This window comes from Bos indicus x Bos taurus, chromosome 8 (assembly GCF_003369695.1).
Source record: "Bos indicus x Bos taurus breed Angus x Brahman F1 hybrid chromosome 8, Bos_hybrid_MaternalHap_v2.0, whole genome shotgun sequence".
Lineage (NCBI taxonomy): Eukaryota > Metazoa > Chordata > Mammalia > Artiodactyla > Bovidae > Bos > Bos indicus x Bos taurus.
The window spans coordinates 27,289,395-27,315,463 of NC_040083.1; the positions used below are offsets into that span (position 1 = coordinate 27,289,395).

The 26,069-nt window shown below is 41.2% G+C and overlaps 1 protein-coding gene and 1 pseudogene across 7 annotated transcripts in view; one reads left to right on the top strand and one right to left on the bottom strand.

Moving 5' to 3' along the window:
- Positions 1-26,069, top strand: part of BNC2 (basonuclin 2) — a 485,381-nt gene that overhangs the window by 74,812 nt on the left and 384,500 nt on the right. The window lies entirely within an intron of this gene.
- LOC113897018 lies at positions 20,641-22,317 on the bottom strand (annotated as a pseudogene).

Genomic DNA, 26,069 nt, shown 5'->3' on the forward strand with positions numbered 1-26,069 from the left:
AATCAATGGGGTGACCATTGTTATTACTAACATCTTTGGAGGAACTGAAGGTCATAAGAAGTCTTATAAGAAAGTACAGGAGGAAGGGTAAATAGAATTTGTAGAATGCCATGGGTTTTAAAGTCATTTTTACCAGTGGTGTATGTTTATGGGGAGAGAGTTACAGTTATTTTGGAATTTTCTTTTATTGAGTCATGTCTTAGGACTGTTATATTGATTGTAATTTCTTTGGGGGGAGGGTGAGACGACATTAGCCACAACTTGATGTTTGGCAATTATTTTCCTCTTCTGCTTCTAACACATAAGCCAGCTGCCTGAGAGAAAAGAATCTTTTTTTTTCCTGTGTCAGAGAGAGGGGAAAGAGAACTATCTTAGAAACATATTTAAAGCACATGATGAAAATGAAAGGATTTTTAAAGAAAACCTTTTAGAATCTATTTTCTTTGTGCCAGGTACCAGATGTTGATGTTGGCAGTGCTTAAGAGGGTCACAGGGCATTTACAATCACTAGGCTATGGGAAATAAAATTCCAGGTCTGTTGTACCAAAGAGTATTTAAAACTCACGTTTACCTAGTGGTAACTGGTACAAAAGTATTTTTTCTATCTGAGCCCCTCTTAAGTAGGTATCTTAGAAATACATGATCAATGAAATTGCTGCAAAATAGATTTATGTTCCAAAGGCTCTTAGCATTACGAACCTTCGTAGGTTCCATTTAAGTATTTTTCCATGCAAAAAGCAGATTGCTGTCAACTGTGTTAGGACATGATGGGCTTTACTTTTGAGCTCTCCATTTCCAGTTGGAGGACAGAAGCTGTGCTCCTTGCCGTGTGCCTGTGCCAGAAAGGTGAGCGCACGTGCGTGTGTGCGTGCACACTAGACTAGATGATATTTTCTTAGTATCCTCTAGAAGCAGAGTTTTAGGGGAAAACAGAGCCTTTTGTCCCCCTCTGCTGTGGGTGATCTGAAGTCTTTTTTGTTACTGATAATGGTGATTGTAAGGAAAGAGTGTTTTCCTCCACCCTTCAAGGGTCCCTGGATGAGTCTGAAATTAAACAGATTAATAGGAGATTAACAAATTATTTTTAAACAGGAGAAAAGCATACAGATACATTTAATATAAATTTTATGGGACATGGGAACTTTGATAAGGAAATGAAGACCCAAAGCAACAGACGAGTATTTCATGCTAGATTTTTGAAGAGTGCGCAGTTGTGGAGGGATATGGTAGGGTAAGGAGGGGGTCATTGTAGTGAACTGGGGAAAGACCCAGCAAGGCTTGTTAGTGAGGATTCTTTCCTGCATCCCTTTGTGTTCCGAGTTAAGATGCTTCTTTCCTCTGGGCATAGGGAGGGCGCCTGGCATTATGAGGGTTTTATGGCCTGTCCCAGGGAAGAAGGATGAGGGCAAGGTCAGAGTAACCTTCTTCTGCTGTTTTCTCAGACTCCTTAAGCTTAAGAGATTCAGTATACCATGGTGCTTTATTTTGTGGTTCTGAAGTCCATCAGGATACTAGGGTTAATAGTTTGAATGCAAAAATAGAATTTGGGGAAATAAAGTTCTTCAAAACAAAACAGATTCTCACAAGAGAACCTCTGTGATCATTATAGATTATTGTTTCTTCTGGATCTAACATTGAGAGTTTGTGACTTTACTGAGCTTTTCCAAAGGATTTTAAGTATTTTTGCTATAGCTGTCAATTGAGATTTTGCTCAAGAAGTTTGAATTTGTCTATAAATACAGTGGGATTAACTTTTCTAGGCTCCAGTTCCTATCTTGTTTCTGCCCCAAAGAATTAGTTACTTTTCTGTAGAAAAGGGTAGTTCAAATAGTCTGTCAGGAATTAAGAAAAAACTAGAAGGAAATGTCATTAGTTGTGCCTCTGGTTGCTGGAATTGTAACTAATGTTTGCTTCTTTATGCTTTCTACACTTTTGAGATTTTCTGTAGCTGAGAGTATATTGTTTATAGAATCAGAGGGAGAAAAAAGATATATGTATGTATTTTGTATATGATATATACATATAGCATATCTGTATATGGTATATATACATATTCTAGCTGAATTTGTTATAATTCAGGAGTCAAACATTGCCCTTTTAATTGCAGATACAGGAACCTTGGTTCTTGTCCTTGGTTCTGGACAATAAAAAAACATGGCCCTGTTGATGATGGTATAGCTTTCAGAGCTACCTACCGTTTGAATTGGTACATACAGGCATGGACCACCTTCTCAAGGGGTTTGTTGGTGACCAAAGGAAGCAGCTGTGTTTACAACTTAAATGGTGGAAAGGGCTCACCACTGTTGCTGTTATTGTCACATGCTTCTTTGGTTTCTGCCTGCCATGTGTATGTTCTGGGGGTATAGCCATAGTTTTTGTAATGCCCATTCAGTGTGTTTGTGCAATGGAAGTGAGTTCATAGGACAGGATGGTGGGGAGAATTGCGATAATTTCAGAATTTTCTCTTATTACATCTGTATAGTTTAGTGGAGAATATAAAATAGCATAAAATGAGTACCTACTGCTGGATAGATGCGTTCAGGATTTGCTTGTAATTCATACAGTCCTTTGGAAAAGGCAGTGGCACCCCACTCCAGTACTCTTGCCTGGAAAATCCCATGGATGGAGGAGCCTGGTGGGCTACAGTCCATGGGGTCGCTAAGAGTCGGACACCACTGAGCAACTTCACTTTCACTTTTCACTTTCATGCATCGGAGAAGGAAATGGCAACCCACTCCAGTGTTCTGCTTGGAGCATCTCAGGGACGGGGGAGCCTGGTGGGCTGCCATCTATGGGGTCGCACAGAGTCAGACACGACTGAATCGACTTAGCAGCAGCAGCAGCAGCAGCATATAGTCCTTAGCGTAGTTTTGAATGTTACTTCGAGTTGGAGGAATTTCTTTGAACCATAACATGTTACAGTTACTTGGAAAAATTATGTAGAAGATGTATTAAAAAAACTGCTTTGTTACTTTTTAAAAAATTTGGTTTTATTTTTAATTGGAGGATAATTACTTTACAATATTTTGATGGTTTCTGCTGTACATCAACATGAGTCACTCATAGGTATACATATGTCTCCTCTCTCTTAAACCTCCTTTCCACATGCTGTGTTACTTTTAAGTGTGATCTTGGGTCTAGTGCTTTCACCCTCTGAACTTTGTTACCTTCATCTGGGCATACTAATGACACCTTACATTATGATAATTGTGGGGATTTATGAAAATGTTTTGTAAATCCATGTATGTTTCTTTTATTGACTAAGCTACTTTTGGCAAACTACCTAAATTTCAGTAGAGGTGATTTGAATCAAATCCTTGACTTCACAGCCCAGAACCAAACTGCTTTTATCCATTCTCCTTGAAAGAGGAGAGGTCAAAGAAGTATGATTTTAATTTTATTTTTGTGAGAGGCTGTGGTGACTCTAACCCCCCACAGCTTCCATTAAAAAAAACCTCAAAAACAGCTATTCATTTTCTTTTTCTAATTACTTGGCAGAAATTTAGAATTGAAAGAGACAAACAAGTAACAACCAAACTTTGCTTGAACAAAAGGGATTCTTGGGTCCTGGAGACCAGAGAAATGAGCAGGAATGCTCAGGGTGAGTTTGGGTGGATTGCAGAATGGATTGCAGAACCTGGGTAGTAATTACTTTCACTGAACTAAAACTTTAACTTAATACCCAGAAGCAGTTCAGTTCAGTTCAGTCACTCAGCTGTGTCCGACTTTTTGCGACTCCATGAACTGTAGCACACCAGGCCTCCCTGTCCATAACCAGCTCCTAGAGTTTACTCAAACTCACGTCCATTGAGTCAGTGATGCCATCCAACTATCTCATCCTCTGTCATCCCCTTCTACTGCCCTCGATCTTTCCCAGCATCAGGGTCTTTTCAAATGAGTCAGTTATTTGCATCAGGTGGCCAAAGGATTGGAGTTTCAGCTTCAACATCAGTTCTTCCAATGAATATTCAGGACTGATTTCCTTTAGGATGGACTGGTTGGATCTCCTTGCAGTCCAAGGGACTCTCAAGAGTCTTCTCCAACACCACAGTTCAAAAGCATCAATTCTTTGGCGTTCAGCTTTCTTCACAGTGCAACCCTCACATCCATACATGACCACTGGAAAAACCATATCCTTGACTAGATGGACTTTTGTTGGCAAAGTAATGTTGCTGCTTTTTAATATCCTGTCTAGGTTGGTCATAGCTTTTCCTCCAAAGAGCAAGCGTATTTTAATTTCATGGCTGCAGTCACCATCTGCAGTGATTTTGGAGCCCTAAAATATAAAGTCTGCCACTGTTTCCACTGTTTCTCCTCCATCTATGTCCCATGAAGTGATGGGACTGGATGACATGATCTCAGTTTTCTGAATGTTGAATTTTAAGCCAACTTTTCCCTCTCCTCTTTCACTTTCATCAAGAGGCTCTTTAGTTCTTCTTTGCTTTCTGCCATAAGTGTGGTATCATCTGCATATCTGAGGTTATTGATATTTCTACTGGCAATCTTGATTCCAGCCTGTGCTTCATCCAGTCCAGCATTTTGCATGATGTACTCTGCCTATAAGTTAAATAAACAGGGTGACAATATACTGCTTTGATGTACTCCTTTTCCTATTTGGAACTAGTCTGTTGTTCCATGTCCAGTTCTAACTGTTGCACAGAAGCAGAGCCAGATGAAAATTCAGATTTGGACCTCTTCCCTTCCTCTGCAAGTGCTATCTCCCACTTTCTTTCTGGAGGCAGTCTTCTCTTTTGTGAGATAGCCTTTCTTTCCTTCCTGGGACTTCACATGGATTTACATGCCCCACCCTGGCAGACTCAGGTTGTAACTCAGACCCTTTTGCTTTGGTTGTCTTGGACAACTCTTGGTAGGGACATATGACTTTTAGATCAGCCAGCTTTCCAGTAGCAAGAAGCTCTGGTTCTTTAAAAGTTTTCAATTAGATGCCAGGTGTTGATAGATTCAGTTTATTTTGGGGTTCACATTTCTAGAATTGGCAAGCTTTAGCTCTTGGATTTTTGTGACACTTATCAAATATGTGCCTTCGGGGGCCAAGGAGGTTTTATTTTAAAGCTAATGTGTTCATTTCAGTTCAGTTGCTCAGTTGTACCTACTCTTTGCGACCCAATGAACCACAGCATGTCAGGCCTCCCTGTCCATCTCCAACTCCCGGAGTCTACCCAAACCCATGTCCATTGAGTTGGTGATGCCATCCAACCATTTCATCCTCTGTCGTCCCCTTCTCCTCCTGCCCTCAGTCTTCCCCAGCATCAGGGTCTTTTCAAATGAGTCAGCTCTTCACATCAGGTGGCCAAAGTATTGGAGCTTCAGCTTCAGCATCGGTCCTTCCAATGAACACCCAGGAATGATATGCTTTAGGATGGACTGGTTGGATCTCCTTGCTGTCTATGGGGCTCTCAAAGAGTCTTCTCCAACATCACAGTTCAAAAGCATCGATTCTTCAGTGCTCAGCTTTCTTTATAGTCCAACTCTCACATCTATACACGACTACTGGAAAAACCATAGCCTTGACTAGACGGACCTTTGGGGACAAAGTAGTATCTCTGCTCTTTAAAATGCTATCTAGGTTGATCATAGCTTTTCTTCCTAGGAGCAAGCGTCTTTTAATTTCATGGCTGCAATCACCATCTGCAGTGATTTTGGAGCCAAAAAAAATAAAGTCTGACACTGTTTCCACTGTTTCCTCATCTATTTGCCATGAAGTGATGGGACCAGATGCCATAATATTAGTTTGCTGAATGTTGAGCTTTAAGCCAACTTTTTCACTCTCCTCTTTCACTTTCATCAAGAGGCTCTTTCTGCCATAAGGGTAGTGACATCTGCATATCTGAGGTTATTGATATTTCTCCCAGCAATCTTGATTCCAGCTTAAGCTCCCTCCAGCATTTCTCATGATGTACTCTGCATATAAGTTAAATAAGCAAGGTGACAGTATACAGCCTTGACGTACTCCTTTTCCTACTTGGACTAGATCTGATAGAGTGAGTGCCTGATGAACTGTGGATGGAGGTTCGTGACATTGACAGAACTCAAGACCATCCCCAAGAAAAAGAAATGCAAAAAAGGAAAATGGCTGTCTGAGGAGGCCTTACAAATAGCTGTGAAAAGAAGAGAAGCGAAAAAGGAGAAAAGGAAAGATATACCCATTTGAATGCAGAATTCCAAAGAATAGCAAGGAGAGATAAGAAAGCCTTCCTCAGAAATCAATGCAAAGAAATAGAGGAAAACAATAGAATGGGAAAGACTAGAGATCTCTTCAAGAAAATCAGAGATACCAAGGGATCATTTTATGCAAAGATGGGCTCAATAAAGGACAGAAATGGTATGGACCTAACAGAAGCAGAAGATATTAAGAAGAGGTGGCAAGAATACACAGAAGAACTGTATAAAAAAGATCTTTACGACTCAGATAATCACGATGGTGTGATCACTCACACTCACCTAGAGCCAGACATCCTGGAATGTGAAATCAAGTGGGCCTTAGGAAGCATCACTATGAACAAAGCTAGTGGAGGTGTTGGAATTCCAGTTGAGCTATTTCAAATCCTAAAAGATGATGCTGTGAAAGTGCTGCACTCAATATGCCAGCAAATCTGGAAAACTCAGCAGTGGCCACAGGACTGGAAAAGGTCAGTTTTCATTCCAATCCCAAAGAAAGGCAGTGCCAGACAATGCTCAAACTACTGCACAATTGCATTCATCTCACACGCTAGTAAAGTAATGCTCAAAATTCTCCAAGCCAGACTTCAGCAATACATGAACCGTGAACTTCCAGATGTTCAAGCTGGTTTTAGAAAAGGCAGAGGAACCAGAGATCAAATTGCCAACATTTGCTGGATCCTCGAAAAAGCAAGAGAGTTTCAGAAAAACATCTATTTCTGCTTTATTGACTATGCCAAAGCCTTTGACTGTGTGGATCACAAAACTGTGGAAACTTCTGAAAGAAATGGGAATACCAGAGCACCTGACCTGCCTCTTAAGAAACCTATATGCAGGTCAGGAAGCAACAGTTAGAACTGGACATGGAACAACAGACTGGTTCCAAATAGGAAAAGGAGTACGTCAAGGCTAACATGTTGATTGTTAATAATTTTCTAGTGTGTGGTGGTATAAATCAATGTAAAGCTGTATGCCATTTAGTGTCATGGATTGGGAGGGGCATGCGTATATTTATATTTTCAAGTGATTGTCAAATCTGTAATACTTGAGAATTTATTCATTCTACAACACTCTCAGACCCAAACCATCTATTATGTAGTGAAAAAATTGTATAACTAGAGACATGATACTTACTAACACATTAGGACTATGAATGGACTTAAATTCAAGTTTTCTGAGTTCAAGTTTAGTGGATCATAAGAGTTGCTACCTTATGGGATTTAGAGAGAATGACATTAAACGTGTCTGTTTCGAGTGTTAAGAACAGTAACTAACGAAGGGAAAGACTTAACAAATGAAAGCCACCATCGTTGCTGCTGTCATTTTTACTTTTTATTATTGCTGTCATTACGACCACCACATTATGCAAGATTGTCAAACAGTTCTTTGGTGTGTGCCATGCTGGAGAAGTTCATCTTTTGCTAATACATTGAAGCAAGTGCTCAACTTATGGCTCTATGTAAGGAAAATTCCACAAAGCTTCTATACTTTTGATTTCCATAAAGACCTAGGAGGAAATTCCCTGGAAGTACAGTGGTTAGGACTCTGTGCTTTGACTGCTGAGGGTCTGGATTCAATCCTTGGTCAGGGAACTAAGATCCCACAGGGTGCACTGCTGCTGCTGCTAAGTCGCGTCAGTCGTGTCCGACTCTGTGCGACCCCATGGACTGCAGCCCACCAGGCTCTGCCATCCCTGGGATTCTCCAGGCAAGAACATTGGAGTGGGTTGCCATTTCCTTCTGCAATGCATGAAAGTGAAAAGTGAAAGTGAAGTTGCTCAGTCATGTCCGACTCTTAGCGACCCCAGGGGCTGCAGCCTACCCGGCTCCTCCATCCATGGGATTTCCCAGGCAAGAGTACTGGAGTGGGGGCCATTGCCTTCTCTGCACAAGGTGTGGGGCACTGCCAGAACAAATGGAAAAAAAAAAAACTCATGGAAAGCATTGGTAGAATATAGTTGAATGGTAATTTGGAATCCTAATTTTGAATTTTGTACATTGTGTCTATTTATGGATTGATTTGGAGAAGGAAATGGCGGCCCACTCCAGTATTCTTCCCTAGAGAATCTGGTGGACAGAGGAGACTGGTGGGCTACGGGGTCGCACAGAATTGGACACAACTGAAGAGACGCAGCAGCAGCAGCAGCATGGATTGATTGGTGAAGAAAATGGCAACTCACTCCAGTATTCTTGCCTGGAAATCCCATGCACATAAGAGCCTGGTGGGCCACAATCCATGGGGTTGCAAAGACTCGGACACAACTTAGTGACTAAACAACAACAGCAAGGGTTGATTATATTTCCAACATAAAAAATTTGGCAAACGTGATTCCGTCAAAGTTCATCCTCTTGAACCAACAGGGATTCCCTGGAATCGTGATTCATTTTTCATCAGTCTCCTTGTTTCCTTAGCCATCTACATGGAATATGTAATATTTCAAGTATTTAAATTTCCTAATCCTGTCAGCACAGGGCTTTAAGTTGGAAGACTTTAGTTATGAAATCTGTTCTGATGTAATTATTTAAAAGATCTGACTTTTGAGGAATTTATCTTATGGCACAGGAGTATACTTACAATATGTTAGTTGAAAAGAGATAGATATAAAACTATAAATATTATGACCCCAACTGCCATATAAAAAGGTAGATATATTAACAACAAATACTGGAAGGTAATATATAAATGAGTAAATAATAGTGTTATCTGTTCTCTCGGTAGATTAATAGCAAGTATGTTTTTAAAACTTTTACAAATAAAATTGTAAACTTTCTTTGAATTAACCTGCAATTCACTTCTTTAAAAAAATTTTTTTTTTATTTATTTGGCTTCGCTGAGTTTTAGTTGTGGCATGGGGAATCTAGTTCCCTGAGCAGGGATGGAACTCAGGCCCTCTGCATTGAGATCGTGCAGTCTTAGCCACTGGACCATCAGGGAAGTCCTTGAAGCTCACTTCTTAAACTTTGTATAAATTAAGAAGAAAGAAATTGTCAGTTGTAGAGGAGAGCATAGCCACCCACTCCAATATTCTTGCCTCCGGGATCTCATGGACAGAGGAGCCTGGTGGACTGCAGTCCATGGGGTCGCAAAAGAGTTGGGCATTACCGAAGCGACTTAGCGTGCGTACCAGGTAGTGATTAAAGCCAGCTTGTGTCGTACTAGCTCGACTCTGGGTTTGATGTGCTTGCTATTTCTCAGGTAGTGTAGCTGAGTAGAAAGAGTGTGGCTGTTGGAGCTAGGTGAGCCTGGTTTTTACCCTGTTGCCTTCATTTAAGAGCTTTGGGATTAGGGAAGTTGCTTCTCCGAACTTTAGCTCTCATTAAATCAGCAATGCTCTGTCCTTTTTAAGGTCTCTTATTTCTGAAAGTAGCTTTCTCGGAGGTACTCAGAAAATACTAGCCTTTTTCTCTTCCCATCCATTATCCTCATTTCCCAGTGCCATAAGGATCAGTTCAGGGAGTAACGGGACTTGGAAAAAAGTTTTAGTTTCATATTAACATTTTCAGTGGGCTTCTCTGGTGGCTCAGTGTTAGAATCCGCCTGCTAATGCAGGAGACATGGGTTAAATCCCTGGGTTGGGAAGATCCACTGGAGAAGGGAATGGCAACCCACACCAGTATTCTTGCCTGGGAAATCCCATGGACTGAAGAGCCTGACGGGCTAGAGTCCATGGGGTCACAAAAAGTCAGACACAACTTGGCGACTAAACAGCAAGAGCAGCAAGCATTTTCAGTGGTTTACCTTTTCGGTCATCTTTTTTACTGTACAAGTCTTGGTTTCTGTGAGTCTCACATCCTTGGGAACCAAACTCATGACTATCAGGAAGTGTCTTTCTGCAAGGGGTGAGAAAACGGAGCAACCCTAAATGGTGGTGTGCTCGCTGGAGCAGCGTGAGAGCGTGTCAGCCTGGGAACGCTGAGCAGCAGCCTCCCCATCCACCTCCCCCTGGCAGGCACGCAGAGGGTGTGGAGACGACTCTGGGGCTGAGAGAGGGTTTGTAATTGCATGGCCGTCTGGCCTGCCCTGAGCATTCTCTTCCCTTCCAGGATTCCTGTAATTGTCATCAGATGGCTCAGTCTCCCAAACGTTTCCGTTATTGCAGTGACTTCTGGAGTGTGTTTAAGGGGGAAAGAAACCAGCCAGAATTAGCAGTCATCATTTGTTTGTGTCTGTTCTGTTGTATGTAGACGTGTGCAGGGCAGGCATCTCTGGAGTACAGAGAAACTGGTCAGATGTACAGTCCTTGCCATCTTCTCTAGTGCCTTCCTGCTGCTTTTGCTATTGCTTTTCCTCCTGTGCTACTCGAAAGGAAAACAGAATTGATAAACGATGAAGGAAGGGGTCCTATTTTCAACTCTAGGCTGTTATTCTTTTGGTCTCTTTATTTCTGGGGACAGTTATACAACATTGCATCTTTCCTGGGTGCAAGTCTTCAAGAGGTTAGGAGTTGGACAGTGAATAAGCCCTGTAATGAAAGATTCCAAGTCTTGGGCATGGAGGAAACGAGGCATTTGAGACAGACTTTGAATTTCAACTGATAGAGTTTGAATGACAGAAATGATAGCGTTAATTGGCAAAGCAGATGTTCAGGTGGAAAGAACAGTGATAGGAGAGATGAGATGATTTGGAGCGGTGAATAGGATGCAGTTGAGCTTTAAAATAAAAACTTTGTAAATTTGCCTTCGTTCTTTGAACAGGGGTCAGCCTAATTCCAATTTTAGGCTGAATGCTATCTGTAAAAGCATAGAAGGAATGGCTCATGCCCTCAGACCCACTCTGAGTCTTTCAAGGTAGTATTTGAATTTACCTTCATCATAAGCCTGCAACTGAAAACTTAACTATAGGAAGATATCTTGTCTCGGTAATTTTTTTTTATTCAGGTAATCTCCTGTCCTTCCTGCTTTGCTAAGAAGGAAAGAATTGCCTAAATGAAAAAGGACGGCTAATTTTTTAAAAAATGAAAATGGAGCGATCGCCACATCTAAACCTATGTGTTTTTCCACCCCCTTGTTCCCTAAGCAGAGCCTGAATACACAGGTTGAGGTTGGATATGATTGCTCAACTAGATAATTTTGGGAAGTGTACAATTGAAGAGAACTAAAACAGTTTCTTCTGATTCATGCTGTTGGCTGAGAAATTATGCTTTTGAAAAGCTACTTTGCTCTACTGGCTCTTACTTACTTAACGAGTGAAGTAGTTCATTGTGTTCTGGTGCCCCTGTTTGTGTGGTGGTGGACTGCTCTCAAAACTCACAGGGACCCAGCTCTAGAGAGTCATGTGAACCATTTCACATTTGTCATATGCCTCTTATACAATAATTGTATTAAATACTGATGCTTACCCTGAAACCCATTCTACCTCTTTCTTCCCAAGTAGCCAGACATGGGAGATGGGTCCAAGATAGCTCATGATTAATAAAAACCTAAGTCATGATCATTTCATCCCCCTTAGGAGCTGTTGGTCTGATAGCAGGCATGTGACTAAGTTCTGGCCAGTAATTTATAAGAGGAAGTGTGCTAGACAAAGGTAGTGAAAGTTACCCATCTGGAAGGAGAGAGAAATTCCTGCTTGGAATTTGTCAGTGAGGCTTAGTGAGGCAGTGAGCAGACTCAGGGGGCTGAGCATGGCAACAGCAAAGGCAGAGCTGGTGTCCTTGACACTTAGCCCACGCCTGCTCCTCCTGACTTGTTCTGTGAGAGAGCTCATTGTTTCAGCTCTTACAATCAGGACTTTCTATTACCTGAGGCCACCCTGATTTCTATCTCATAAAATGTATCTATGCATTTATCATGTCCCTTCCGGTATTTTCTGTGTGATTTGGAAAGTAGTTCTATTTTAAAATCTTTTTTAAAAACTAAATATTTTTTTGTCCATGCTGCATGGCATGTGGGATGGTTAGTTTCCCGGCCAGGGATCAAACCCATACCCCCTGCCTTGGAAGCGAAGAGTCTTAACCACTGTACTGCCAGGGAAGTCCCCTGGAAAGTAGTTTTTTATAATCTGTAATTTAAATCACACTGTATATCATTTAAAGTAGTTTCTATTTAAGGCATGAGAGACAGGTCCCTCTTTTTGATGGGAAACTAAAACTGTTCCCAAGGCAAGCGCGCAGCTGCCCGTGACGTCATCTTGTGGACCATCTTGTCTTTACCACGAGGTACCCATCACAATGTGATGGGACAAACATTTTTGAGTTTGGTTTGTATTAGTTCTGCCCCAAATCTGAAAGTGTTAGAGGAGAACTACTTGATTACTCTGAGTCATACTGAATTAGGTTTGTCCAGTTTCTAGGAGTCAGTGTTTCACCCCTTTCAGTGACCGTGTCCTTCTACTTTCTGTGGACAGTAGACACGTTAGTGAAGAAGTTTTAGAGAACTTGACCTGTGGAGAGAAACCTTTTGAGTTCAAAGACTTGTGAAAGTCCCTTGGACAGCAAGGAGATCAAACCAGTCAATCTTACGGGAGATCAACCGTGAATACTCACTGGAAGGACTGATGCTGAAGCTGAAGCTCCAGTATTTTGGTAATCTGATGCAAACGGACAACTCATTGGAAAAGTCCCTGATGCTGGGAAAGATTGAGGGCAGAAGAAGAGGGAGTCAGAGGATGAGATGGCTGGACGGCATCACCGATGCAATGGACATGAACTTGGGCAAACTCCGGGAGGTGGTGAGGGACAGAGAGGCCTGGCCTGCTGCAGTCTGTGGGGTCACAAAGAGCCCGACACGACTGGATGACTGAACAACGACAACAATCTGCTTCTCTGCTTACTCTCTGCATACCCTTGTATGCATACCCTCTGTATACTCTCTGCATACACATTATATGACTTGCCTGTGCTTCAGTATGCTTCTGTAAAATGGAGACGATACTGGTACTTGTACCAGGAGAATTCTCCTGTGTCATGAGAATTCTATGAGATTTAAGAAAATCTCGTATAATAATGCCTGGTGCCTGCTAAGTATATGTTTGATAGGATAGTATCTAGTTGAATTTTTCAAAGTACTTTTTAAAATGTGTTTCTCCTTTGTCTCTCAGAACCATCTGATGAAGGAGGAAGTATCATTAACCCTATTTTATAGGGTACTGTGTTAGAATGTAACTTTGTTACTAGTGATAGAATTGGGATTATAATCTAGATCTCTCCTCTAATATGTTGTACCTGACCCTGAATTGGGTCTTTAGGAAGTGACTTCCCTGGTGGCTCAGACCGTAAAGCGTCTGTCTACAATGTGGGAGACCTGGGTTCGATCCCTGGGTCGAGAAGATCCCCTGGAGAAAGAAATGGCAATCCACTCCAGTACTATTGCCTGGAAAATCCCATGGACAGAGTAGCCTGGTGGGCTACAGTCCATGGGGTCGCAAAGAGTGGGACACGACTGAGCTACTTCTGTTTTTGTGATCTTATTAATTAGAAGGTGTAGATGGGAAGGGCATAAATTCCTGTTGGTTAAATCTGACCCAGTGGTGAGCCAGTTCATTCATTCTAAAATTACTTGTTTACTTGTTAAACAAAGGTATTTCTCACTTTGCATGCTTCCAGTACGGACAGCTTTCAGTTGTTGTGATTAATTAACATGGATCCTCCATCAACACAGCTTACATTTTGGTTATTATGTTACATTAACAGAGTGTATTAAAGTACAGCCAGCACATCCTGTTATTTGGTTCATGAACAGACAGCAAAGGGCATAGCTGTGTTGCCTCCTTGTCTCCCAGAGATAAACTCATGTGACATTTTGTGAAAATGGATAATTCAAAGAGGGAATTGGCGGACAGAGATCAAAGTGCAGCAAAGAAATGTGAAGTGCTAACTCTGGAAGTGAAATTTGAACCTTTCCTAAATCGAGTTCTAGGAAAACAAGCTGACTGCAGGCGTGTCAACGCTGCCCCTGTTCTAGAGCCTCTGTGTGTGCAGCCAGAGGAGTTAGGGAAGAGGAAGCTGCTGTGTAAATTAGAAAAGCGATTGTGACAAAAAGGGTGAACGCATAACAGAGGAAAAGATGCTGGTAGAAAACGTCCTTTTAAAGAGAACTCCTCAGAGATACTGCAGGACAATGAAAACAGAAGGGCTAAAATGTTGGAAGCTAATCCAGACTTAGACAGGAGTATGCCTGTACAAAAGATGCTCATTTGATGTTTTAAATTATACAGTGAGAAGAAGGCAGCACTGTTCAAACTACTCAGACTAATCTTTTTTTTTTTTTTCAGCCTACTCTTGATGCTTTTTTTCCCGATAAATAAAATGCTTTAATTCTCAAATTTCTAATGTTTTAAATTACAGTGTAGTAAATGAATGTTTTGCTTTTTTTCATCTTCCTATGTAACTGCTTTTTAGTGTTTTTGACAAAAAATGTTACAGATCATAGAGAAGCTAGAATTTTTCTGTTTGGTATTAAGGTTGCTCTGCATGGTTTCAGCTTGCACGGTCATGTCCATCATCTTGTATTAGTGTGCAGGGCAAGGGCTGCCATTGTTTACTGAGCCAAGTGGGCGCTCGTGTAAGTGCTGGGGGTGCAGTGAGATAGCGACACCTTATGAAACATCATTCCAACAAAAATTTATTGACTATCTGCCATGGACCAGGTGGCATACACACGTGGATAAAAGTAGTTCTTTTTCCCTAAGAATTCACATTTCAGTTGATCAGTGAGAGACAAGAGCATTCATTATATCACAATATATGCATGCTTTCTTTGAAAGCAGTGATAGGGAAATAACTTACTAACTTATCTGCCTGGGAGTGTGAAGGTTGAGAGAAGGAAGACAGCCCAGAGGACTCAGTGGTTAATATGGAAAAGCTGTTTAAGAGCCGAACAGTGGTTAAGACATTTCTGCACAGAGTATGCAGGGAATTTAAAAAAGTTGGTTGCTGCTGGAATGTGAAAGGCATGATAGGGGACAGATCAGCAATGCTGTGGTACTTGTAGGCAATGGGAAACCCTTGGGATTTCTCTGTAATTTCTTTCAAATTAAGGTATAATTTATACACACTAAAATTGACCCATTTTAGTGCATCATTTAGTGTGTTTGATCTTAGTCTTGTAACCATCACTGCAATCAAGATGAAGAACACTTACAGCACCTCCTCAGTGCTCCTGAGTGACTAACCCCTCCTCCCAACCCCAGCCCCTGGCAGCCACTGACCTGTTTTCTGTCCTTAAAAATTTGCCTTTCCCAGAACATGATATAAATGTAATCCTACAGTATGTAACCTTTTAAGTCTGGCTTCTTTCGCTTAGAATAGTAGTTTTGAGATTGATCCATGTTGTTGCATGTGAAAAAAAAGTGCCTTTGGGTTGTAAGCAGGAGAATTCTATGTGAGATTTGATTCGAGGATGAATTTGAGAGAATGGAAACCAGAGGCTTGCACTATAATTTAGCAAGGTGCTGATGGAGGGGAGTTGCAATCAAGAGGTGGGAGTACCAGACCACCTTACCTGTCTCCTAAGAAACCTGTATTCACGTCAAGAAGCAACGGTTAGAACTGGACATGGAACAACTGACTAGTTCCAAATTGGAAAAGGAGTATGACAAGGCTGTATATTGTCATCCTGCTTATTTAATTTATAAGCAGAGTACACCATGAGAAATGCTGGGTGGGATGGATCACAAGCTGGAATCAAGATTGCCGGGAGAAATATCAACCACCTCAGATGTGCAGATGATACCACTCTAATGACAGAAAGTGGAGAGGAACTAACAAGCCTCTTGATGTAGGTAAAAGAGGAGAGTGAAAAAACTGACTTGAACGTCAACATTTAGAAAACTAAGATCATGGCATTTAGTCCCATTACTTCATGGCAAATAGAAGGGGAAAAAGTGACATTTTATTTTCTTGGGCTCCAAAATCACTGCAAATGGTGACTGCAGCCATGAAATTAGAAGACACTTGCTCCTTGTAAGGAAAGCTATGACAAATCTAGGTGCATTAAGAAGCAGAGACATCAGTTTGCTGAGGAAGGTCTGTATAATCAAAGGTATGGTTTTTCTTGTAGTCAGGTATGGATGTGAGAGTTGGATCATGAAGAAGACTGAGTACGAAAGAACTGATGTTTTCAAATTGTGGTGCTAGAGAAGACTCTTGAGAGTCCCTTAGATTGCAGGGACTGCTGCTGAAACTCCAATTCTTTGGCCACCTGATGGGAAGAGCCAAGTCATTGGAAAAGACCCTCTTGCCTGGAAAGATTGAGGGCAGGAGGAGAGGAGGCAGCAGGTGATGAGATGGTTATATAGCATCACCAACTCGATGGATGTGAGTTTGAGCAAACTCCAGACAGTGGAGGACAGAGGAGCCTGGTGTGCTATAGTCCATGGGGTTGCAAAGAGTCGGACACGACTGAGCAACTAAACAGCAACAGCAGTCCCTGGCCTAGGAAGGGAACCACCCTGAAAAGTGATAGGCAGAGTTGCTTGCCCCTCTGAGGAAGAGCTTTTCAGAAAGGTGATTTACCACACAGATGCTCATACCCAAAAGGTATTGGGTACAAAATTTGCCCACAGCCATAATTACAACTAACAGAGCCCTTCATCCTTAGGCAGTTCCATGAGGTAGAGTGTTTTTCTCGTGTCTCACAGATGGGGAAACTGAGGTACAGAGAGGTCAAGTAACTTTCCCAAAGTCAAAAACACTTGCAGAGCTGGAATTCACACCCAGGTCGTCCGGCTCAAGTCCGTACTCTTTCACAGGAACATGAGGTCTTTGAGTTCTAGGATGCCAGCTCTGGGAATTATTTCATTTCACGGTTAAGAAGGATAGAGTTTAGAGTTGCTCTGAGGCGACTCACTGAGCATTGCAGACAGTGATGGAGACAGGACTAGTTTCCCTCTGCCCGGGGCTCTTGCCATTCTTGCAGTTTTGGTACCTTTGTCTCGGTTGCGTGTCAGTTTCATATTAGTGAAGAATAACTGTGCTGACATAGGCAGACTGGCAAAATTTGTGTTTAATTCCTTGCTTTTCCTTAGCCTCGGCTCTCTCTTGTCTGGGAATGTACTAATTGGCTCTCTTCCTGTCCGCTCTGTCACTTTATTACTCCCAAGGGAGCCCAGAATCATTGTTACTGCTCTCTAGCCTGTCCTGTTTGGTCCTTGTCCGATCTTGTTCTCTTTCCAGTCTCTTCCCATTAGTATTTGGTGGGGTGGGGGCAGAAGATGCCTGATCAGAGAGTTGCATTTTGGGGTGTGGGAGGAGCTGGGACTCTTGTGGTATTGGGGTCATTGTGGTTCGGATCAGAGACCTTCACTGGGCTGCTGACTGTTGGCGTTTTGATTCTCCTGCCCCACGTGTACCCACCAGAGCACGCCATCCCCACTTTGGGTACAGGGCATCTCTCTGCATTTGAGGTTCAGAGCTAAGGCATAGTGCTGATCAGCTTGCCCCCAGGCACCTTGAGTACACAGGGTGTCTGAGATAGAAGAGGGTGCTCTTGTCTTAACAGTTTACATGGCATCTTTTTTGTGTTTTCATGTTGAGGAGCCAAAATTTGGGGGATAATTTTCTTTGACATTCGTAACCTTTCTTTACAGAAAAATCCCTCCTGTAGGCTTATTCAAGTGGAGATTGATATTTTTCTTCTGTCTCTTTCTCTCTTCTTTCTTCCCTTTCTCCATTCTTCCCACCCTCCTTTCTTTCCTTCCTTGTATAGTGGGTCTTTGTATGTAAAAATGTAGCTCCTGTTCTAGTCTCTTCCACCCACCCAACCCAGGAATGAAGTTGAATATTAATACGTTATGGCCACCATTCTCCCGCGGCTTACCCTTTCTCCACATTTACTATAATTAAACATGTCCTTCTCAATTTCAACTCAGAATACCTGAAAAGACTCCTTGTTCCGTTAAAAGAAAGCAAATTTCCCCAGGTAAGTTCCCATATGTTCATATGTTTTCTGTAAAAACTGGCACACACTTTTCTTTGTATTTTACCCCTGTCAAATGAGATCCTTATAAGAATAATCAGCCAGTCCAAGCCTCTCATCTCTTTTTGCCTGCATTTTCTTGGGTAATTTTAACTCCTTTTCTGCCATCCAGTAAAGTTTGCATCTTTCTGTCACAAGAGTGTCTGGGATTTTTGAGAGTGCCACCTTCCTTTCAGTTCTCTCAGATGACCCTTGAGCTCTTTGTCTATTCTGAATGGGTGCTTTTGCAGGGGCGGGTAGAATTTTCCTCCACATCCCTTGGGGGTGGGGGAGTCCCAGCAAATAGTGTCCTCGGGGTCATTTCTTTGTGTAAAGGATGCATGTGTTTTTGCATGATGTTTCTTAAGGAGGTCCCCCCAAATGTGTAAGCTTTAGGTCTTACCTCATTTTCATCCCCTTGAGTTGTTCCTTTTAAGGAATGTATAGGGAGAGCTTCCATCACCCAAATTAGTCACCTGATGCATTTACTTTATCTGACCTTCCAGTTGCAGTGTAACATCTTTTAAGTTTTCTAATTCTGCTCTCTGAAAATGCAGAGCATTTATTCACCCATCATGTCCATCAGGAGCTGAAGGCCACGACAAGAACCTTTGCTGGAGGGATGCCTTAGGGTTTGGGTGGTCCAGTCTCTCATTGCAGCTGGTCCAGGTTAGCATCTAGAAGAGAGTTGGGTTTGGCAGAGGTGAGCTTAAGGTTTTAGTTCTTCATCTCTAAGGTGCAAGCACATTAGCTTTTCAAAAAAATAGACGAGAAAGCTGTCTCTGGGGATGCTTTGTAGTGCAAGCGCACACAGAAACCGCACTCCATCTCTAAGTGACTGTCCTGGTCTCAGAGGCCAGAACACCTGAGCGATTGTTGTCTTCCCATTTTCTGTCCATTCCCTTCATTCACCACATCCTGAAAACTGACTGTTTTAGTGTGCGTTACCTCTTGGAGCTATCCTCTCCTTAAAAGTCTCATGACTGCTGTTGAGCTCGTTTGCTCCTCTTCAGTGTTGCTGCCTTACCGCAAGCTGGCTGCAGTAACTTTTCAGGCTCCCTCCAGGAAGCTCCACTCCTTGGGATTGAAGGCTTTTGAAAATATCTCTGACTTTGTCACTACTCAGGCCCAAACTTCATTCATTGCAAGCTCTCTGATCAGAACAAGCCCTTTACTTCTGTATTCAGGGTCCTGCTTGAGAGGAAGCCAGCCTATCTTTCCATCTCAGTCTCTGACACTTTTTATACTGTGTTTTAGCCACATCAGTTCCTGGGTTTGCCTCCTTTTTTGCAGTCATTTTCTCAAGGCACTTAAGGCTTTGTGGCTTGTAGGAAGTTACTCGAATGGTTGTATGATACTCCAGACTAGGTTTAAAAATTCCTGAAAGTGCTTTGTTTTGTATATTTTTAGTAGTGGTAGGTGTTCAAGTACTCAGTGAAGAAAGTAGCCCTAGATTGTTCCAAAGAGCTTTCTGAGCACCCTGTCAGGCACACAGAGCGCTAGTTATCTGCCTTCCCCACCACACCCAGAGCCACTCTATAACCGAGACTGTGCAGAGTCTCTTGGATTGAAAAGATAAGCACATTTGTTTCTCACTCCTGTGATGATGCTCTCCTCCATTCTTTGCATAGGATTTTTGTTCTTGTTTTAATAAAAAATTTTGAGCTTTTTGCCACGCTTACTAGAAAAAGAAAACCAGATGCTCTTCCACGGTTAGTGGAGATGTATTCATCCCTTTGTGTTTGACAGTTTTCATCATTAAAAAAGTTTTTTTTCCCAAAGTTTTAACGTATATGTCAAGACAAAACCTTTAAAAATTTAAGTAAATTTTAAAATTTATATTTTAAAGATTTGAAAATTTACTCATGGCTAATCAGGTGGTTGGAGAAGGAAGTGGCAACCCACTCCAGTATTCTTGCCTAGAGAATCCCGTGGACAGAGGAGCCTGGTGGGCTGCTGTCCATAGGGTCGCCCAGAGTCGGACAGGAATGAAGTGACTTAGCATGCATGCATGCATTGGAGAAGGAAATGGCAACCCACTCCAGTATTCTTGCCTGGAGAATCCCAGGGACAGAGGAGCCTGGTGGGCTGCCATCTATGTTGTCGCAGAGTCGGACACGACTGAAGCGACTTAGCAGCAGCAACAGCAATCAGGTGGTTACATCACTAAAATTTGTAATGATAGCTCTAATTTTAAAAACCTGTGGCTGATTCATTTTGATGTTTGGTAGAAACCAATGCAGTACCGTAAAGCAATTATCCTTCAATTAAAAATGAAAGAAAAATACAAAAAAAGTGTTGATATTTCATTTGAATTACTTTTTCTGGTTTAATTTTTTAATTGGAGGAAAATTAATGTTGTGTTGGTTTCTGCCATACAACTTAAAAAAAAATTTATTTCAAGTTTTTATTTTCCTGAACTGGGTCTGAGTTGTGGCATGCAGACTCTCAGTACCAGTGTGTGGGATCTAGTTCCCTGACCAGAGATGGAACCCGGGCCCCCTGCACTTAGCCACTGGACCACAGGGAAATCCCTTGAATAACTTTTTTTAAATTGTAATAGATATGTATTTAAAGTAATACATTTATAGTCTAAATAGTTCTGCATTGTACATTTCAGGTTTAAACTAACTTCATAAAAATATTTGATAACAGCTATATCCACAGATTTAGACTACTAAATTATTTCTCAGCTCATTCTTCTCTCCCTTTTCTTTCCCAAAGCACCTCTTTCAGAGATGGTTCGAGGTAGGCTTTATCCTCATATTCTGTCCACTGTGGTTTAGGCAGAATCTGCTGCCTCACGTGCATGTCCAGTGCTGTCTTAATGCGAAACTCTCTGTCGTCATAAAGGTTCTCAGGAAGCCTTCTTACGGCCTCTTTTGCATCGTCATTCTCATATATTGTATCATCTTGCATTAAGCCCAGTTTATTGAACCCAGCAGCATTGTAATACCCTTTATAAATACCCTCTGGCCACCTGCTTGATGCTGAAATGGCACAAGCTGCTTGCCATGTTGACCTGAGACCCTTGAATTACTTTTTAAAGACATTTCTAGATAGCATGGAAGGAAGGTGAATATAGTAGTGGTTTATATAAATTCGGGGTTTAATTTGTGAATTAATTTTGAAATTTGAGTTTGTTCTTTAGCTATTACAATCATGTGCCAAGGAGATAATATAAAGCAGTGTATATTGTTTGAAGCTTTGGTAAGGTCTTAAAGTGTCCTGTATGTATAATTGTTTCATTAGGCAACCTGAATTTTGAGTAAATTTGTAGATTCTTGAACCTTGTAATCTGCAAAGAGTAAGCTTAGCTATAATAGGCGTAAATCATTGTGATTTGCATAATTTATTTCTTCTGCATAAATATTGTACTCACATAGTAAAACTGCTGTCCTGGAAATCAGATTTTGATTGTCTGAGTATTTGTGGGGCTAGAGGAGGTTTTAGGGTTATGTTTGTGTTTAGATTTAATTTCAGGGGTAAGTTAAGATTTATGGTGAGCAGTGCACAGAATGTTTTATTTACTTTTTCCCAGATTATGAATAAAAACAACATCTGAATCTGATCTTTAGGAACCAAGCTCAGAAAATATGGTATTCTATTTTGATTGTTTCTCTTAATTGTGCCTTATTTCTGTTTATTTGCAAATTGTGTATTTAAGACATTAGCATATTTGATACCCTGTGATTGGACATATTTAACTTTCTATTAGACTGATGCTTTCAGGTTTTTGGACTCTGAAAGCAGGAGCCACATACGACCTGTCTTTTGTTCAAGGTGCTAACTGACTACACTCTTATGTTTCCATTACATGAAACGCACATCTCTGGTTTACTTGAGAGGAAATGCTTCTAAGACTTAGGCATACCTCACTTCTGTGGCAGGCTGTTTACTTCTTCATTCAGCAATTAATACATAAATTCAGTTTTTTTTCCCAAAAATATTAATCAAATGTATGTGATGTGCTATGAAGTATAGCAGGTAATGCTGAACAAAACAGAAACATTTCTTTTCCTTGCACTCAAAGTACCATAGAATCTAGTAGGCGAGAAAACTATGAAATCAGGTGACTAGAGTACCAGGTGCTAAACACTGTGGAGCCCTAAGCCTAGCCCATGTACAAGATGCATGATTGCCAGAGTCTTCCCTGCCCCCTTTATTTTGCCGAGTTAGCCAGATGAGGTGGTCTGTTGTTGAGATGCTACTGCTACTGCTAAGTCACTTCAGTCGTGTCCGACTCTGTGCGACCCCATAGACAGCAGCCCACCAGGCTCCCCCATCCCTGGGATTCTCCAGGCAAGAACGCTGGAGTGGGTTGCCATTTCCTTCTCCAATGCATGAAAGTGAAAAGTGAAAGTGAAGTTGCTCAATCGTGTCTGACTCTTAGCTACCCCATGGACTGCAGCCCACCAGGCTTCTCCGCCCATGGGATTTTCCAGGCAAGACTACTGGAGTGGGGTTCCATTCTCCATGTTTAGACGCTAAGTTGTGTCCAACTCTTTTGTGACACCATGGACCGTAGCCCGCCAGGCTCCTCTGTCCATGTAATTTTCCAGGCACGCATACAGCAGTGGGTTGCCATTTCCTTCTCCAGAGTATCTTCCCAACCCCGGGATCGAACCTGGGTCTGCTGCATTGGCAGGCAGATCCTTTACCTCTGAGCCACCTGGGAAGCCCATAGAATGGTCTAGGAACAGTGACTAAAAATGTTCTTGGTACTAGGAACAACTCTGACAAAAGCTCAGAGTAAAGAGAGCACTCAGGACATTAGAAATACTAGTATGTTAAAACTTAATGGCAACCAAAACCCAGATCACAAAACTCTCATTTTGGATCAGAACATTTTTCTTCTGCCATTTACTTCAATGAGGAGATGAGAAATGACTGCAGATTTATTGTCTTGAGTCCGCATCTCTTATAACAAATATTTATTTTAGAAAGTTTGAATTATATGTGACTACCAAAAATGAAAAATCATTCATAAGGTTACTTTTTTATCATTTTGTAACTATAATTTTAGATTTTTTTTCCTATGCATCTTTAATTTTATAAAGTAGAAATGATACTGAATATGCTGCTTTGCAACTGATACTTTGCACTTATTATGAAAGTTACATTAATTGTCCTTCATATCTTTGGGTTCCTTATAAAATATGCACTTTAATCATCATATAGTATTCTGACATGAACCGTTTTTTATTTATAGAACCCCTATTATTGGCAATGTAGGTTTCTAATTTTTGCAACCTTAAATGTTGCTGCAATAGAATGTATTTTATTTAAACCTTTGATTAAATCTATGATTATTTCCCTAGGGTAATAAAAAGTATTTCCGTTCTTCTATGCTCGTCTTTTTTTGTAGATATGAGCTGCTTGTTTATCACCACCATGCCTGAAGATCATTCCAGCCCTGATGACATGATGTCTTAAATCTAAATCTTTAGATCTTTGGCATTTAGACCACTGCTCTCCAAGACACCTGCTTGAAGAGCTCGGTTTGGCAGTGATTCTCATTACACCCATATAAGTAAAAGCATAAGTTACAATAGATGATTTGTGGCTGGACATGAAATGTAAGGCTAGTGTTATGTGTTGATATACATGTGAAACAATTGTATCCAGTTTTTTTTTTTTTAAGAGTATCCACATGTTTAGAAGTGTTTTATCCAGGGAATTTTTTTTTAACAGAAGAATTCAGTCTGTTTTTAGGGAATGTTCTTTAGCTGCAGGTTTAAATAAACTTTTGGTCTGTGATTCAGAATATATCTTTTTTGAAATTTAATTTTTTTTTAATCTTTTGGTCATGCTACACAGCATGTGGGATCTTAGCTCCCTGACCAGGGCTTGAATCCCCACCCCTGTGTTGGCAGCATGGAGTCCCAATCACTGAACAACCAGGGAAGTCTCCAGAATGTATCTTAGTAGATGAATACCTCCAGAGTTAACAATCGAAAGAAAAACTGGAATTAAGTCAGCATTTTTTCTTAAAGATGTCAAGAGGAAAATTTTGCATAGAACCAAGGAGGACATCCTTAGATCTACTGGAGGTTTTATTTTTCAAAGATTTTTATGCTGAAGTCCTGTTATCTTCACCTGCTCATCTTGTTTGTAACTTAGGCCCCAGCATCATACCCAGTAAATACTTGCCCCCCCCCCAAAAAGAACACTTAAAAATAATGTATTTATTGAGATATAATTCACATCCCATGCGGTTTACCTACTTGGTGGTGGTGGTTTAGTTACTAAGTTGTGCCCGACTTTTGCGACCCCATGGACTGTAGCCTGCTAGGCTCCACTGTCCATGGGATTCTCCAGGCAAGAAAACTGGAGTGGGTTGCCATTTCCTTCTCCAGGGGATCATCCCAACCCAGTAATAAAACCTGGGTCTCCTGCATTGCAGGCAACTTCTATACCGACTAAGCTGCGAGGGAAGGCCAAAATTTACCTAATTCGGATGTTTTTTTTTGTTTCAGTGAGTTTTAACATATTTGGAGTTGTGTAACCATCACCACAGTCAAAGTTAGAACATTTTTATTACCTCAAAAATAAATGTTTACCCTTTCACTATCACCCATCCCCCAACACTCCCAATCCTCTGCAGCTGTGGACAGCTACTGATGTACTTTGTCTTCGAATTTGCTATTTGTATTTCATACAAATGGAATCATACTCTATATGGTATCTTACATCTTTCATGCATATAATATTTTAAGGATTTGTCCCTATTTTGCCAAATAACACTTCATTGTATGTAGTATGTATCACATTTTTGTTTATCCATTTATCAATTGATGGAGCAAATACTTTATAATATCTAGATGCATTTGTGTAGGTTTGTATTGCAAAGTTAAAAACTAAGAAATCAAGTTGCAAGATCCCAAGCTGGAGAGGCCTTCAGAGTTTGTTACTGGTGAAAGCATATTAGAGAAGTTTAGAATTCAGTTTGCAAGGTGGTTGGGTCTAAGGAGGAATATCCCATCATCAGTACATCCTTTCAGTTCCACCTGTTGGATGATGCTTAAATCTGCTCTTGTCTTCATGTGTCTGGTAAATTATCTAAGCAACATCTTTTGTTTGGTAACACATTACCACTACCATCCCCTAACACAGGCAACAAAGGAGTATCTTTAAAAATGTCGTTTTCTCTCAGAGTCCAAAATCCTTAACACAGGCTGCCCAGCTATCTCACATTAGGCCCTTGCTGCCTTCTGCTCACATCTCCCCCTCCTATTCTATGATATTGATTTTGTGCTTAATAAAGGGTAACGGAATCCTTTCTGAAGTTTTTATGTGGGTACCCTGATGCTGGGAAAAACTGAAGTAGGAGGAGAAGGAGGCAGCAGAGGATGAGATGGTTGGATGACATCACCGACTCAATGGACATGAGTTTGAGCAAACTCTGGGAGATAGCGAAGGACAGGGAAGCCTGGCGTGCTGCAGGCCATGGTGTTGCAAATAGTTAGATGCGATGGAGCAACTGGACAATAACAGCCCTCAATTTCAGCTCTCATCACTCTCAAGAACTGTGTGCTAAGGATCCCTTTTGGAGCCTGGTGAAACAGAAACGTCTCATGAGCTCTGGGGTGCACTGTGCATCAGAAATGTGCTTGTTTCCTTTGAACCTCTTCCCTGAAAATTGGAGATAACTTGCAAGTTGTCGTGAAACTTAAGGAGATGATATGTGAGTGTGTCTGGTGCATAATATGTGCTTAATAAACTATGTCCTTTAAATTTTTCATTTGGATTTTTGTTTGAATGTAGTGGTTTAGGTGAGTTTGATATTTCCTCCCCCCACCCTTTTTTTTGCGGAAAAGAGGGATTGATACATTATGATGATTGCCTGCAGTTTAGAATTTTTTCCTTCTAAAATCTATATTTTTGTCTCTGAATCCTGGTTTTCTGAAATCTCTGGAATTTCATTAGTGCTTCTATATTGTGCCAATCAGCAGTACTTCCTTGGGTCCCTGCCTATAAAATAGCAATCTATCATTT